The sequence below is a fragment of the Schistocerca gregaria genome, chromosome 4 (genome assembly GCF_023897955.1).
Source record: "Schistocerca gregaria isolate iqSchGreg1 chromosome 4, iqSchGreg1.2, whole genome shotgun sequence".
Taxonomy (NCBI): Eukaryota; Metazoa; Arthropoda; class Insecta; order Orthoptera; family Acrididae; genus Schistocerca; species Schistocerca gregaria.
The window spans coordinates 784,230,744-784,243,704 of NC_064923.1; the positions used below are offsets into that span (position 1 = coordinate 784,230,744).

Consider the following 12,961-nt stretch of genomic DNA (forward strand, 5'->3'; position numbering starts at 1 on the left):
ATAGATGTCGATGCGCATTTTCGAGCAAAAATTGCACAGAATATCAAGCATTACGTTGTACATAATAGCCTTAAGTTTTGCTATTTTAGCTGTAATAGTTTTAGAGATACATATGTTTAAGTACAGGGATGCACTTTGCCCCACGTCTGTCCTTAAGGGCAGGCATACACAGTGCCTTTTCCTGCCCCAGACGAGAACAAAGGCGCCGCCATACCCGTCACTTTTCACAATACTGACGCTGCAGCAGCGGTATGACTCACTCTCCCGACTAAACAGCGACTGCTCGCAGCACCGCCCTCTGCCGGAGTGCAGGCTGCACCTCCGCCGGTCCACGTGGCGTGGCCAGAGTGCGACCTGAGCAGAGAGACGTCTCGAAGCCGGCGGTGCACCGATAAACGTCCACTGTTTAGCTTTGCCTCTGGCCGGCCTCCAACCTCCCACTGATCGGGTTCGCATAATGGCACCCAAATGCGTCCTACGACCCAATGCCCCCTCTCAAAGAAATAAATCGTGGTCATTTTTTCTATTTACCTCGTCATTCCATAGTTTCCTCTGTATTCTTGGCGATGTCATTCGTTCAATGAAACTGAATAAAGGGTTGTTTGTGTCGTGTCATACGCGTTTCGCTTCTTTTTATTTGTGAAGCACCTTCAGTGACGATTTGTGATGTTATTGGTGTGTATGTGACCTCCTGCAGTTGTATTCAATTGGTCTGCGTACTCCGGATGTGCGCCTTCCGGCGTTTTACGAGCACATTTGGACTGAACGTTCATTTCTGCTGTTCACTGTGTTTCGGTTCGCTCTATTTACTGTACGTAGTCTGCACTACAGACAGTAAACCAAAACGCAGTGAACAGCGGAAGTGAGGTGTTCAGTCGAGATGTGTTCGTAAAACGCCGAAAGCCCCACACCCAGAGCACGCAGACCGACCAAGTGCAATTCCTGGACAGTACTACGCACCGATAACATCACAAATCGCCACTGAAGATGCTTCACAAATAAAAAGAGCCGAAATCATTATGGCACAAAACAAACATCCTTTCACTTAATTGGATTAGGCGAACCACATCTCCAAGAAAATAAATTGTGAACACATTTGTAATTTGACACCCTGAGTGCCGACTTTAAATTAAAGTTCATCTAGTTCATTTCGTCTCCTACATGGATACTTTGCAAATCACATTTAAGTACCTGGCAGAGGGTTCATCGAAACACCTTCACAGTTCTCTATTATCCCCATCTAGTATAGGGCGCGAAAAGAACGAACACAACATCTTTCCGTATGAGCTCTGATTTCCCGTATTTTATCATGGTGATCGTTTCTCCCTGTGTACGTCGGTTTCAACAAAATATTTTCGCATTCGGAGGAGAAAGTCGGTGATTGGAATTTCGAGAGATTTCGTCGCAACGAAAAACGCCTTTGTTTTTATGATGTTCACCCCAAATCCTGTATCATATGACACAAAAAAATGTTCAAATGTGTGTGAAATCTTATGGGACTTAACTGCTAAGGTCATCAGTCCCTAAGCTCACACACTACTTAACCTAAATTGTCCTAAGGAGAATCAGCCATGCCCGAGGCAGGACTCGAAGTTCCGCCGGGACCAGCCGCACAGTCCACGACTGCTCAGTGACACCCTCTCCCCTATTTCGCGATAATACAACACGTGCTGTCATATTTGACCTATCTCGATGTACTCCGTCAGTCCTGTCTGGTAAGGATCCCACACCGCGCAGCAGTATTCTAAAGGAGGACGGGCAAACGTAGTGTAGGCAGTCTCCTTAGTGAAACTTCCTGGCAGATTAAAACTGTGTGCCCGACCGAGACTCGAACTCGGGACCTTTGCCTTTCGCGGGCAAGTGCTCTACCAACTGAGCTACGTGTGCTTCGGTAGCTCAGTTGGTAGAGCACTTGCCCGCGAAAGGCAAAGGTCCCGAGTTCGAGTCTCGGTCGGGCACACAGTTTTAATCTGCCAGGAAGTTTCATATCAGCGCACACTCCGCTGCAGAGTGAAAATCTCATTCTGGAGTCTCCTTAGTACCGGCTGATCAAAAAGTCAGTATAAATTTAAAAACTGAATGAATCACGGAATAATGTAGATAGACAGGCACAAATTGACACACATGCTTGGAGTGACATGGGGTTTTATTAGAACCAAAAAAAAATACAGAAGTTCAGAAAATGTCCGACAGATGACGCTTCATCTCATCAGAATAGCAAAGTAAGACAAAGCAAAGATGATGTTCTTTACAGGAAATGCTTAATATGTCCACCATCATTCCTCAACAATTGCTGTGGTCGAGGGATAATGTTGTGAACAGCACTCTAAAGCAAGTCCTGAGTTATGGTGAGGCATTGGCGTTGTCTTTCAGCATCCCTAGAGATGTCGGTCGATCACGATACACTTGCGACTTCAGGTAACCCCAAAGCCAATAATCGCACGGACTGAGGTCTGGGGACCTGGGAGGCCAAGCTTGAGGAAAGTGGCGGCTGAGCACACGATCATCACCAAACGACACGCGCAAGAGATCTCTCACACATCTATGGGGTGGAGCGCCATCCTGCATAAGCATTGTACGTTCCAACAGGTGTTTATCAGCCAGGCTGGGGATGATGCGATTCTGTAACATATCGGCGTACCTCTCACCCGTCACGGTAGCAGTTGCAAAACCAGAATCACGCATTTCCTCGAACGGTAGATGTGGTAAATCCAACCCATACCGTGACTTTCTCGTCCTGGAATGGAGTTTCCACGACAGTTCTAGGATATTCGGTAGCCCGAATTCTGCAGTTTTGGGCGTTGACAAGACCCTCGGAGCGTGAAATGAGCTTCGTCGGTCCACAACACGTCATTCAACCAATCGTCATCTTCCGCCATCTTTGGAAACGCCCACACCGCAAATGCCCTCCGCTTCACTAAATCGCCAGGTAACAGTTCATGATGTCGATCGATTTTGTACGGATAGCATCGGAGGGAACGCCTCAGTGCCAACCAAACAGCAGTGTATGGAATGCCGGTGCGACGTGCGACTGCACGAGCGCTGACTTCCCCGTGCACAGACGAACCCGCTACAGTCTCCATTTCTTCCTGAACTGTCTCAGCAGCATTACACCTTGTGCTCGGTCGGCTACTACGGGGTCTGTAGTCTAAACAACCCGAAGCTTCGAACTTTGAAATCATTCTCGCCACAGCTGCATTTGTCAACGGACTTTTACCCGTTCGAATCCCCTTCCTATGGCGATAGGATCGAAACGCTGAACTAGCACATTCCCCATTCTGATAAAAAGTTTTACTAAAAGCGCCTTTTCAGGTAATGTCAAGATGCTGCGACTGCTGGCGCATCTGACTCTCTCTCTCATTACAGCTCCTTTTATACACGATTGTCATGCGCAGTCACTAACGTTTTGCTGTGCACCGCCATCTGTCGGACATTTTGTGAACTTTTTTTTGTTCTAATAAAACCGCATGGCATTCCAAGCATGTATGTCAATTTTTACCTCTCTATCTACATTAATCCGTGGTTTATTAAGTTTTCAAATTTATGCTGACTTTTTGATCACCCGGAACATCTGTTACATTTTCTAAGTGTCCTACCAATAAAACGCAGTCTTCGGTTAGCCATCTACACAACATTTTCTTTATGTTCCTATTTATGTTGTTCGTCATTGAAATTCCTAGGTATTTAGCTGAATTTATGGCCTTTAGATTTGACTGATTTACCGTGTAACCGAAGTTTAACGGATTCCTTTAAGCACTCATGTGGATGGCCTCATACTTTTCGTTATTTAGGGTAGTTGCCAATTTTCGCACCATACAGATATCTTTTCTAAATCGTTTTCAATTTGTTTTGATCTTCTGATGACTTTATTAGTTGATAAACAACAGCGTCATCTGAAAACAACCTAAGAGGGCTGCTCAGATTGTCTCCGAAATCATTTATATAGACAAAAAACAGCAAAAGGGCTATACCACTACCTTGGGGAACGCCAGAAATCACTTCTGTTTTACTCGATGACTTTCCGTCAATTACTACGAACTGAGATGAAATGACGAACCCAGTCACATAACTGAGACGATATCCCATAAGCAGGCGATTTCACTACAAGCCGATTGTGTGGTACAGTAACGAAAGCCTTCCGAAATCCAGACATACGGAAACAATCTGAAATCCCTTGTCAATATTATCAGTAGATCTAGAGCTAGTTGTGTTTCAGAGGAACGATGTTTTCTGAATCCGTGTTGACTGCGTGCCAATAGACCGTTTTCTTCGAGGTAATTCACAATGTTCGAACACAATATATGTTCCAAAATCCAGTTGTAAACCGATGTCTTTGGGTACGGATCTTTCGTCAAGCGAAGGGTTGCATATAATTGTTAAGTATGGGGCAATTGGATCAGCGTACTCTGAAAGAAACCTAATTGGTATGAAGTCTGGACCAGAAGACTTGCTTTTATCAAGTAATTTAAATTGTTTCACTATTCCGAGGATATGTACTCGTACGGTACTCATGTTGGCAGCTGTTCTGGGTTCGAATTCTAGAATATTAACTTCGTCTTCTTTCGAGAAGGAACTTCGAAAGGCTCTCCTTTGGCAGCACTGTCGTCGAAAGTATCTCCGTCGCTATCGCGCAGAAAAGGCACTGAATGTGTCTAGCCGCTAGCGTACTCACATACGACCAGAATCTTCGGTTTTTCTGCCAAGTTTCGAGAGAACGTTTCGTTGTGGAAACTGTTATAAGCTTCTCGCGTTGAATTCCGCACTAATTTTCGAGCCTCTGTAAAAGATCACCAATCTTGGGGATTTTTCACCCGTTTAAATTTTGCATGTTTTTTTCTTGTTTCAGTAACAGTGTTGTGACCCGTTATGTGTACCGAGGAGGATCAGCTCCGTCGTTTGTTAATTTATTTGGTATAAATCTCTCAATTGCACCCCGAACCATGGACCTTGCCGTCGGTGGGGAGGCTTGCGTGCCTCAGCGATACAGATAGCCGTACCGTATGTGCAACCACAACGGAGGGGTATCTGTTGAGAGGCCAGACAAACGTGTGGTTCCTGAAGAGGGGCAGCAGCCTTTTCAGTAGTTGCAAGGGCAACAGTCTGGATGATTGACTGATGTGGCCTTGTAACAATAACCAAAACGGCCTTGCTGTGCTGGTACGGCGAACGGCTGAAAGCAAGGGGAAACTACGGCCGTAATTTTTCCCGAGGGCGTGCAGCTTTACTGTATGATTAAATGATGATGGCGTCCTCTTGGGTAAAATATTCCGGAGGTAAAATAGTCCCTCATTCGGATCTCCGGGCGGGGACTACTCAAGAGGATGTCGTTATCAGGAGAAAGAAAACTGGCGTTCTATGGATCGGAGCGTGGAATGTCAGATCCCTAAATCGGGCAGGTAGGTTAGAAAATTTAAAAAGGGAAATGGACAGGTTTAAGTTAGATATAGTGGGAATTAGTGAAGTGCGGTGGCAGGAGGAACAAGACCTCTGGTCAGGTGACTAAAGGGTTACAAACACAAAATCAAATAGGGGTAATGCAGGAGTAGGTTTAATAATGAATATGAAAACAGGAATGCGGGTAAGCTACTACAAACAGCATAGTGAAAGCATTATTGTGGCCAAGATAGATACGAAGCACACACCTACTACAGTAGTACAAGTTTATATGCCAACTATCTCTGCAGATGACGAAGAAATTGAAGAAATGTATGATGAAATAAAAGAAAAAAGATGAAAATTTAATAGTCATGGGTGACTGGAATTCGAGTGTAGGAAAAGGGAGAGAAGGAAACGTAGTAGGTGGATATGGATTGGGGCTAAGAAATGAAAGAGGAAGCCGCCTGGTAGAATTTTGCACAGAGCACAACTTAATCATAGCTAAAACTTGTTTTAAGAATCATGAAAGAAGGTTGTATACATGGAAGAACCCTGGAGATACTAAAAGGTATCAGATAGATTATATAATGGTAAGACAGAGATTTAGGAACCAGGTTTTAAATTGTAAGACATTTCCAGGGGCAGATGTGGACTCTGACCACAATCTATTGGTTATGACCTGTAGACTAAAACTGAAGAAACTGCAAAAAGGTGGGAATTTAAGGAGATGGGACCTGGATAAACTGGAAGAACCAGAGGTTGTACAGAGTTTCAGGGAGAGCATAAGCGAACAATTGTTAGGAATGGGGGAAATAAATACAGTAGAAGAAGAATGGGTAGCTTTGAGGGATGAGGTACTGAAGGCAGCAGAGGATCCAGTTGGTAAAAAGACGAGGGCTAGTAGAAATCCTTGGGTAACAGAAGAAATACTGAATTTAATTGATGAAAAGAGAAAATATAAAAATGCAGTAAATGAAGCAGGCAAAAAGGAATACAAACGTCTCAAAAATGAGATCAACAGGAAGCGCAAAATGGCTAAGCAGGGATGGCTAGAGGACAAATGTAAGGCTGTAGAGGCTTACCTCACTAGGGGTAAGATAGATACTGCCTACAGGAAAATTAAAGAGACCTTTGGAGATAAGAGAACCACTTGTATGAATATCAAGAGCTCAGATGGAAACCCAGTTCTAAGCAAAGAAGGGAAAGCAGAAAGGTGGAAGGAGTATATAGAGGGTCTATACAAGGGCGATGTACTTGAGGACAATATTATGGAAATGGAAGAAGATGTAGATGAAGATGGAATGGGAGATACGATCCTGCGTGAAAAGTTTGACAGAGCACTGAAAGACTGAGTCGAAACAAGGCCCCCGGAGTAGACAACATTCCATTGGAACTACTGACGGCCTTGGGAGAGCCAGTCCTGACAAAACTGTAACATCTGGTGAGCAAGATGTATGAAACAGGCGAAATACCCTCAGACTTCAAGAAGAATATAATAATTCCAATCCCAAAGAAAGCAGGTGTTGACAGATGTGAAAATTACCGAACAATAAGTTTAATAAGCCATAGCTGCAAAATACTAACACGAATTCTTTACAGACGTATCAAAAAACTAGCAGAAGCCAACCTCGGGGAAGATCTGTTTGGATTACGTAGAAATACTGGAACACGTGAGGCAATACTGACCCTAAGACTTATCTTAGAAGAAAGATTAAGGAAAGGCAAACCTACGTTTCTAGCATTTGTAGACTTAGAGAAATCTTTTGACAATGTTGACTGGAATACTCTCTTTCAAATTCTAAAGGTGGCAGGGGTAAAATACAGGGAGCGAAAGGCTATTTACAATTTGTACAGAAACCAGATGGCAGTTATAAGAGTCGAGGGGCATGAAAGGGAAGTAGTGGTTGGGAAGAGAGTAAGACAGGGTTGTAGCCTATGCCCCATGTTATTCAATCTGTATATTGAGCAAGCGATAAAGGAAAGAAAAGAAAATTTCGGAGTAGGTATTAAAGTCCATGGAGAAGAAATAAAAACTTAGAGGTTCGCCGATGACATTGTCATTATGTCAGAGACAGCAAAGGACTTGGAAGAGCATTTGAATGGAATGGACAATGCCTTGAGAGGAGTATATAAGATGAACATCAACAAAAGCAAAACGAGGATAATGGAATGTAGTCGAATTAACTCTGATGATACTGAGGGAATTAGATTAGGAAATGAGACACTTAAAGTAGTAAAGGAGTTTTGCTATTTGGGGAGCAAAATAACTGATGATGGTCGAAGTAGAGAGGATATAAAATGTAGACTGGCAATGGCAAGGAAAGCGTTTCTGAAGAAGAGAAATTTGTTAACATCGAATATAGATTTAAATGTCAGGAAGTCTTTTCTGAAAGTATTTGTATGGAGTGTAGCCACGTATGGAAGTGAAACATGGGCGATAAATAGTTTGGAGAAGAAGAGAATAGAAGCTTTCGAAATGTGGTACCACAGAAGAATGCTGAAGATTAGATGGGTAAATCACATAACTAATGAGGAAGTATTGAATAGGATTGGGTAGAAGAGAAGTTTGTGGCACAACTTGACAAGAAGAAGGGATCGGTTGGTAGGACATGTTCTGAGGCATCAAGGGATCACCAGTTTAATATTGGAGGGCAGTGTGGAGGGTAAAACTCGTAGAGGGAGGCCAAGAGATGAATACACTAAGCAGATTCAGAAGGATGTAGGTTGCAGTAGGTACTGGGAGATGAAGCAACTTGCACAGGATAGAGTAGCATGGAGAGCTGCATCAAACCAGTCTCAGGACTGAAGATCACAACAACAACAACAACTATTTTTTTAATTAAAGCCACATCTGGTCTACGCTTATATTATTATTTGGATATTTGAAAGGAGTGGAGATTGTCTCCCAGGAAGGCGTCAAGTGAATTTTTATCTGCTTTTATTGAATAGGTATATTTTCCGTTTATTCTTGTAGTATTTAGGAGTTACAATATTCAATCTCGCTACAACAACCCTGTGATCACTAATCGCTGTATCCGTTTTGATGCTCGTTATTAACTCAGGATTATTTGCTGCTAAGAGGTCAAGTGTGTTTTCACAACCGTTTACTACTCGCGTGGGCTCATGAACTAACTACTGGAAATAATTTTCAGAGAATGCGTTTAGCACAATTTCGGATGGTGTTTTATGCTTACCTCCGATGTTAAACATGTATTTTCGCCAACACAGCGAGGTTTACATTAAAGTCACCACCAGCTATAATCATATGAGTCAGGTACGTGTTCGAAACAAACTCAAGTTTTCTTTGAACCTTTCAGCAACTGTATCATCTGAATTGGACGTCTTTAAAAGGATCCAATTATTATTTTATTCCGATTGGCAACAACGACCTCTGCCAATACTAACTCGCAGCAACTATCTACTTCAATTTCACGAAAAGATAAACTACTTCTAACAGCAACAAACACACCACCACCAACCGTGTTTAGCCTATCCTTTCGGAGCACCGTTAGGTTCTTGGCAACAAATTCCGGCTGAGCTTATCTCCGCCTTTAGCCAGTTTTCAGTGCCTATAACGATTTGACCATCATTGCTTTCTATTAGCGCTTGGAGCTCTAATACTTCCCCAACACAACAGCTACGACAATTTACAACTGTTAAACCGATGGTTTCTGTATCTACGTTCTTCCTGTGTTCAGCCTGCACCCTTTGTGGCTGAAGCCCTTCTTGTGTTTTTCCGAGAGCCTCTAACCTAAAAAACCACCCAGTGCACGCCACACAGCCCCTGCTACCCGTGTAGCCGCCTCCTGCGTATAGTGGACACCTGACCTACAGCGGAACCCGAAACTCAACCAGCATTTGGCGCAAGTCGAAGAATCTGCAGCCTGCACGGTCGCAGAACCGCCTGAGCCTCTGATTCCGACCCTCCACCCGGCTCTGTACCAGAGGTGCGCAGTCGGTCCTGTCGACAGTGCTGCCAATGGTTCAGCTCTGCTTCCATCTAGGAAACAAGTCTGGCAGCTTGTGTTAGCCGCTCGAAACCAAAGAGAATCTCTTCTGATCCAGATGGACACACGTCACTGGTGCCGATGTGAGCCACCACCTGCAGTTGGCTGCACCCTGTGCTCTTCATGGTGAGGACCCGCTCCACGTGTGGAATGACTACCCCCGGCATGCACTCGGAGTTCACATGGTTTTCTTCCCCTTCTTGGTAGCCATGTCGCTAAGGGGCCCCAAAAAGCACTTAATATTGGAGCTCCCAGAGTTTGTTAACTGCAGCGGCATTAAACGAACGAAAATATGATACTCAAAGTGACTGATGAAGTCAAAAGACGCTGCACTGCCGATTATCGAATCCAAACGGATCGGTTTTCAGGGAATGCTGTCATTCACGACTTCAAAACCACACGAAAACTCAGTTCTGCATATCTAGACGTACTAAACCAGTGATAAATGTTACATGTAGTACCCTTGATGACTGCACGACTCAGAGCTTTACACCTCGCCTTACCCCGTCAATATAGGCATTGATGAGTGAGAACATGTTGCCTGGTCGGATGAGTCTCGTTTCGAACTGTATAGAGCGGATGGATATGTAAGGGTACAGAGACAACCTCATGAATCCATGGTCCCAGCATGTCAACAGGGGACTGTTCAGGCTGGTGGAAGCTCTGTAATGGTGTGAGGTGTGTGCAGTTGGAGTGATATGGGACCCCTGATACGTCTAGACACGACTCTGAAGGTGACACGTTCGTAAGCAACCTGTCTGATCACCTGTATCCATTCATGTCCATTGAGTATTCCGACGGACTTGAGCAATTCCAGCAAGACAATGCGACACCCCACATGTCTAGAATTGCTACAGAGTGGCTCCAGGAACACTCTTCTGCGTTTAAACGCTTCCGCTAGCCACCAAACTCCGCACACATGAACATTATTGAGCATGTCAGGGACGCCTTGCAACGTGCTGTTCAGGAGAGATCACTACCCCGTAGTAAACCAAGCCACAAGAAGTTATAGTTTTAACTCATTACTGATCATTTATTTTGTCCTTACCAATTCCTTAACTTACAACTATAGGGAGGCATTTACTCTAGAATTCTGCACTGGTTTTCCTCTTATGTAATAGGTTTGGGATGGAGCTATTGCAATATTACGAGCGATTTTGGTGAACAGAAATTGTTCATGTCGTGGGTGAAGAAACTCGCTAGATCCGTTTTTATGATCGTCTGAGACTGAATCTCAGACAGGTCAATGGGGGCCTAAGTGCCGCCGCCGTTAAGGCACCGAAGCTCCCGGCAGCCTGACGCAACGCCTGGCGACCGCGAAAACTGCACGGTTAACCGCAAATGATAGGTGTCACCTCGGCTGTGGACCTTCTCTCTACTACAGAGAAGGGCGCACAACTCCACTGGAAGTACGGAATGAGAGGCCTCATTCCACTGCTTCATCTACCAAAGTTTCTTTCTTGCACATAAAATACTAACAAAGTTGTGAGGAAGATTGGATATATGCCTGCTCCCGATTGGCTAACGCATCCATTGGTAGGGCGACGCTGCCGGGAGGCGAAGTTTCGGAAGAACGCTGGGTACTGGAACCTCAAGAACAGCCAATCTTCAAGGAGAGAGTGCCAGGGCACTGGCCAAGTGTGCCGTATCCAACTCTTTGCTCGTTCGTCGTTGTGTCTTCCCCTCAACCATTCATTCGTGAAATAGTTAACTTTTAAGGCAAATGGTAAGGCTAGACTAAAAGTTGCCGTTCAATGGTGTATTCGTGTTCAGTGATTAGGACTGAAGTTGAAGTACACTACTGGCCGACAGGAAGGAGCTGCTGTGATACGCAAATGATTAGCTTTTCAGAGCATTCACACAAGGCTGGAGCCTATGGCGACACCTGCAACATGCTGACATGAGGGAAAGTTTCCAACCGATTTCTCATACAAAAACAGCAGTTGCCCGGCGTTGCCTGGTGAAACGTTGTTGTGATGCATCGTATAAGAAGGAGAAATGCGTACCATCACGTTTCCGACTTTGATAAAGGTCGATTGTAGCCTATCGCGATTGCGGTTTATCGTATCGCGACATTGCTGCTCGTGTTGGTCGAGATCCAATGACTGTTAGCAGACTATGGAATCGGTGGGTTCAGGAGGGTGATACGGAACGCCGTGCAGGGTCCCAACGGCTTTGTATCACTAGCAGTCGAGATGACAGGCATCTTATCCGCATGGCTTAACGGATCGTGCAACCACGTCTCGATCCCCGAGTCAAAAGATTGGGACGTTTGCAAGGCAACAAGCATCTGCACCAATAGTTCGTCGACGTTTGCAGCAGCACGGACTATCAGCTCGGAGAGCATGGCTGCGGTTCCCCGTGACGCTGCATCACAGACAGGAGCGCCTGGGATGGCGTTCTCAACGACAAACCTGGGTGCACGAATGGCAAAACGTCATTTTTTGGATGAATCCATGTTCTGTTTAGAGCATCATGATGGTCGCATCCGTGTTTGGCGACATCGCATTGAACGCACATTGGAAACGTATATTCTTCATCCCCATACTTGCGTATCACCAGGCGTGATGATATGGGATGCCATTGGTTACACGTCTCGGTCACCTCTTGTTCGCATTGACGCCACTTTGAACAGCAGGTGCTACGTTTCAGATGTGTTACGACCCGTGAATCATTCGATTCCTGCGAACTCCTACATTTCAGCAGGTTAATGCACGACCGCTTGTTGCACGTCCTGTACAGGCCTTTCTAGATACATAAAGTGTTCGACTGCTCCCCTGGCCAGCACATTCTCCTGATCTCTCATCAAGTCAAAATGTCTGGTCAATGGTAGCCGAGCAACTGGCTCGTCACAATACGCCAGTCGCTACTCTTGATGAACTGTGTTATCGTGTTGTAGCTGCATGGGCAGCTGTACCTGTACACGCCATCCGAGATCTGTTTGACTCAATGCCCAGGCCTATCAAAGCCGTTATTACGGCCACAGGTGGTTGTTCTGGGTACTAATTTCTCAGGATCTATGCACCCAAATTACGTAAAAATGTAAGCTCATGTCAGTTCTAATATAATATACTTGTCCAAGGAATACCCGTTTCTCATGTGCATTTCTTCTTCGTGTATCAATTTTAATGGCCAGTAGTGTATGTATCTTCAGTGATTAGAATTTTTTGTGCGATTCACGAAGGACAATTGTAAATGGGCACGGTAGTAGAAACAAATATCTACTTAACGTAGCCTTCGTGTATTCATTTCCGGGAGGTTGTGCGGTGGCGACTTCGGCGTTTCAGCAGTTATTCTTGGCGATACTGCGCAGCTGCTGTGTGCAGAGCACTGAGTGTGTCCGTCGTGCGACATGGAGCAAAGGTACCAGCTCTGACTGTCTGGACTGCCAACACTGGGGCAATACGGAGCGTGTCTCGGTCTGTTGAACGCGACGAGACTCCGCACGCACAAGAAAGGTTAGCCCATGGCACTGCACACTCGACGACTACTGTTGTGTCTCTTCATTACACATGTGGTAGGAAAGAGTAACTGAAAATGTGCCTGTCGAATATCCGACGTGTTGAGAACGTCTTCCT

General features: G+C 44.9%; 1 non-coding gene across 1 annotated transcript; it reads left to right on the forward strand.

The window, feature by feature from the left end:
- The first annotated feature begins 1,884 nt into the window (after window positions 1-1,884).
- Trnas-cga (transfer RNA serine (anticodon CGA)) lies at window positions 1,885-1,959 on the forward strand. The gene has a single exon. It is a non-coding gene; the product is annotated as a tRNA-Ser (tRNA).
- Window positions 1,960-12,961: the final 11,002 nt, after the last annotated feature.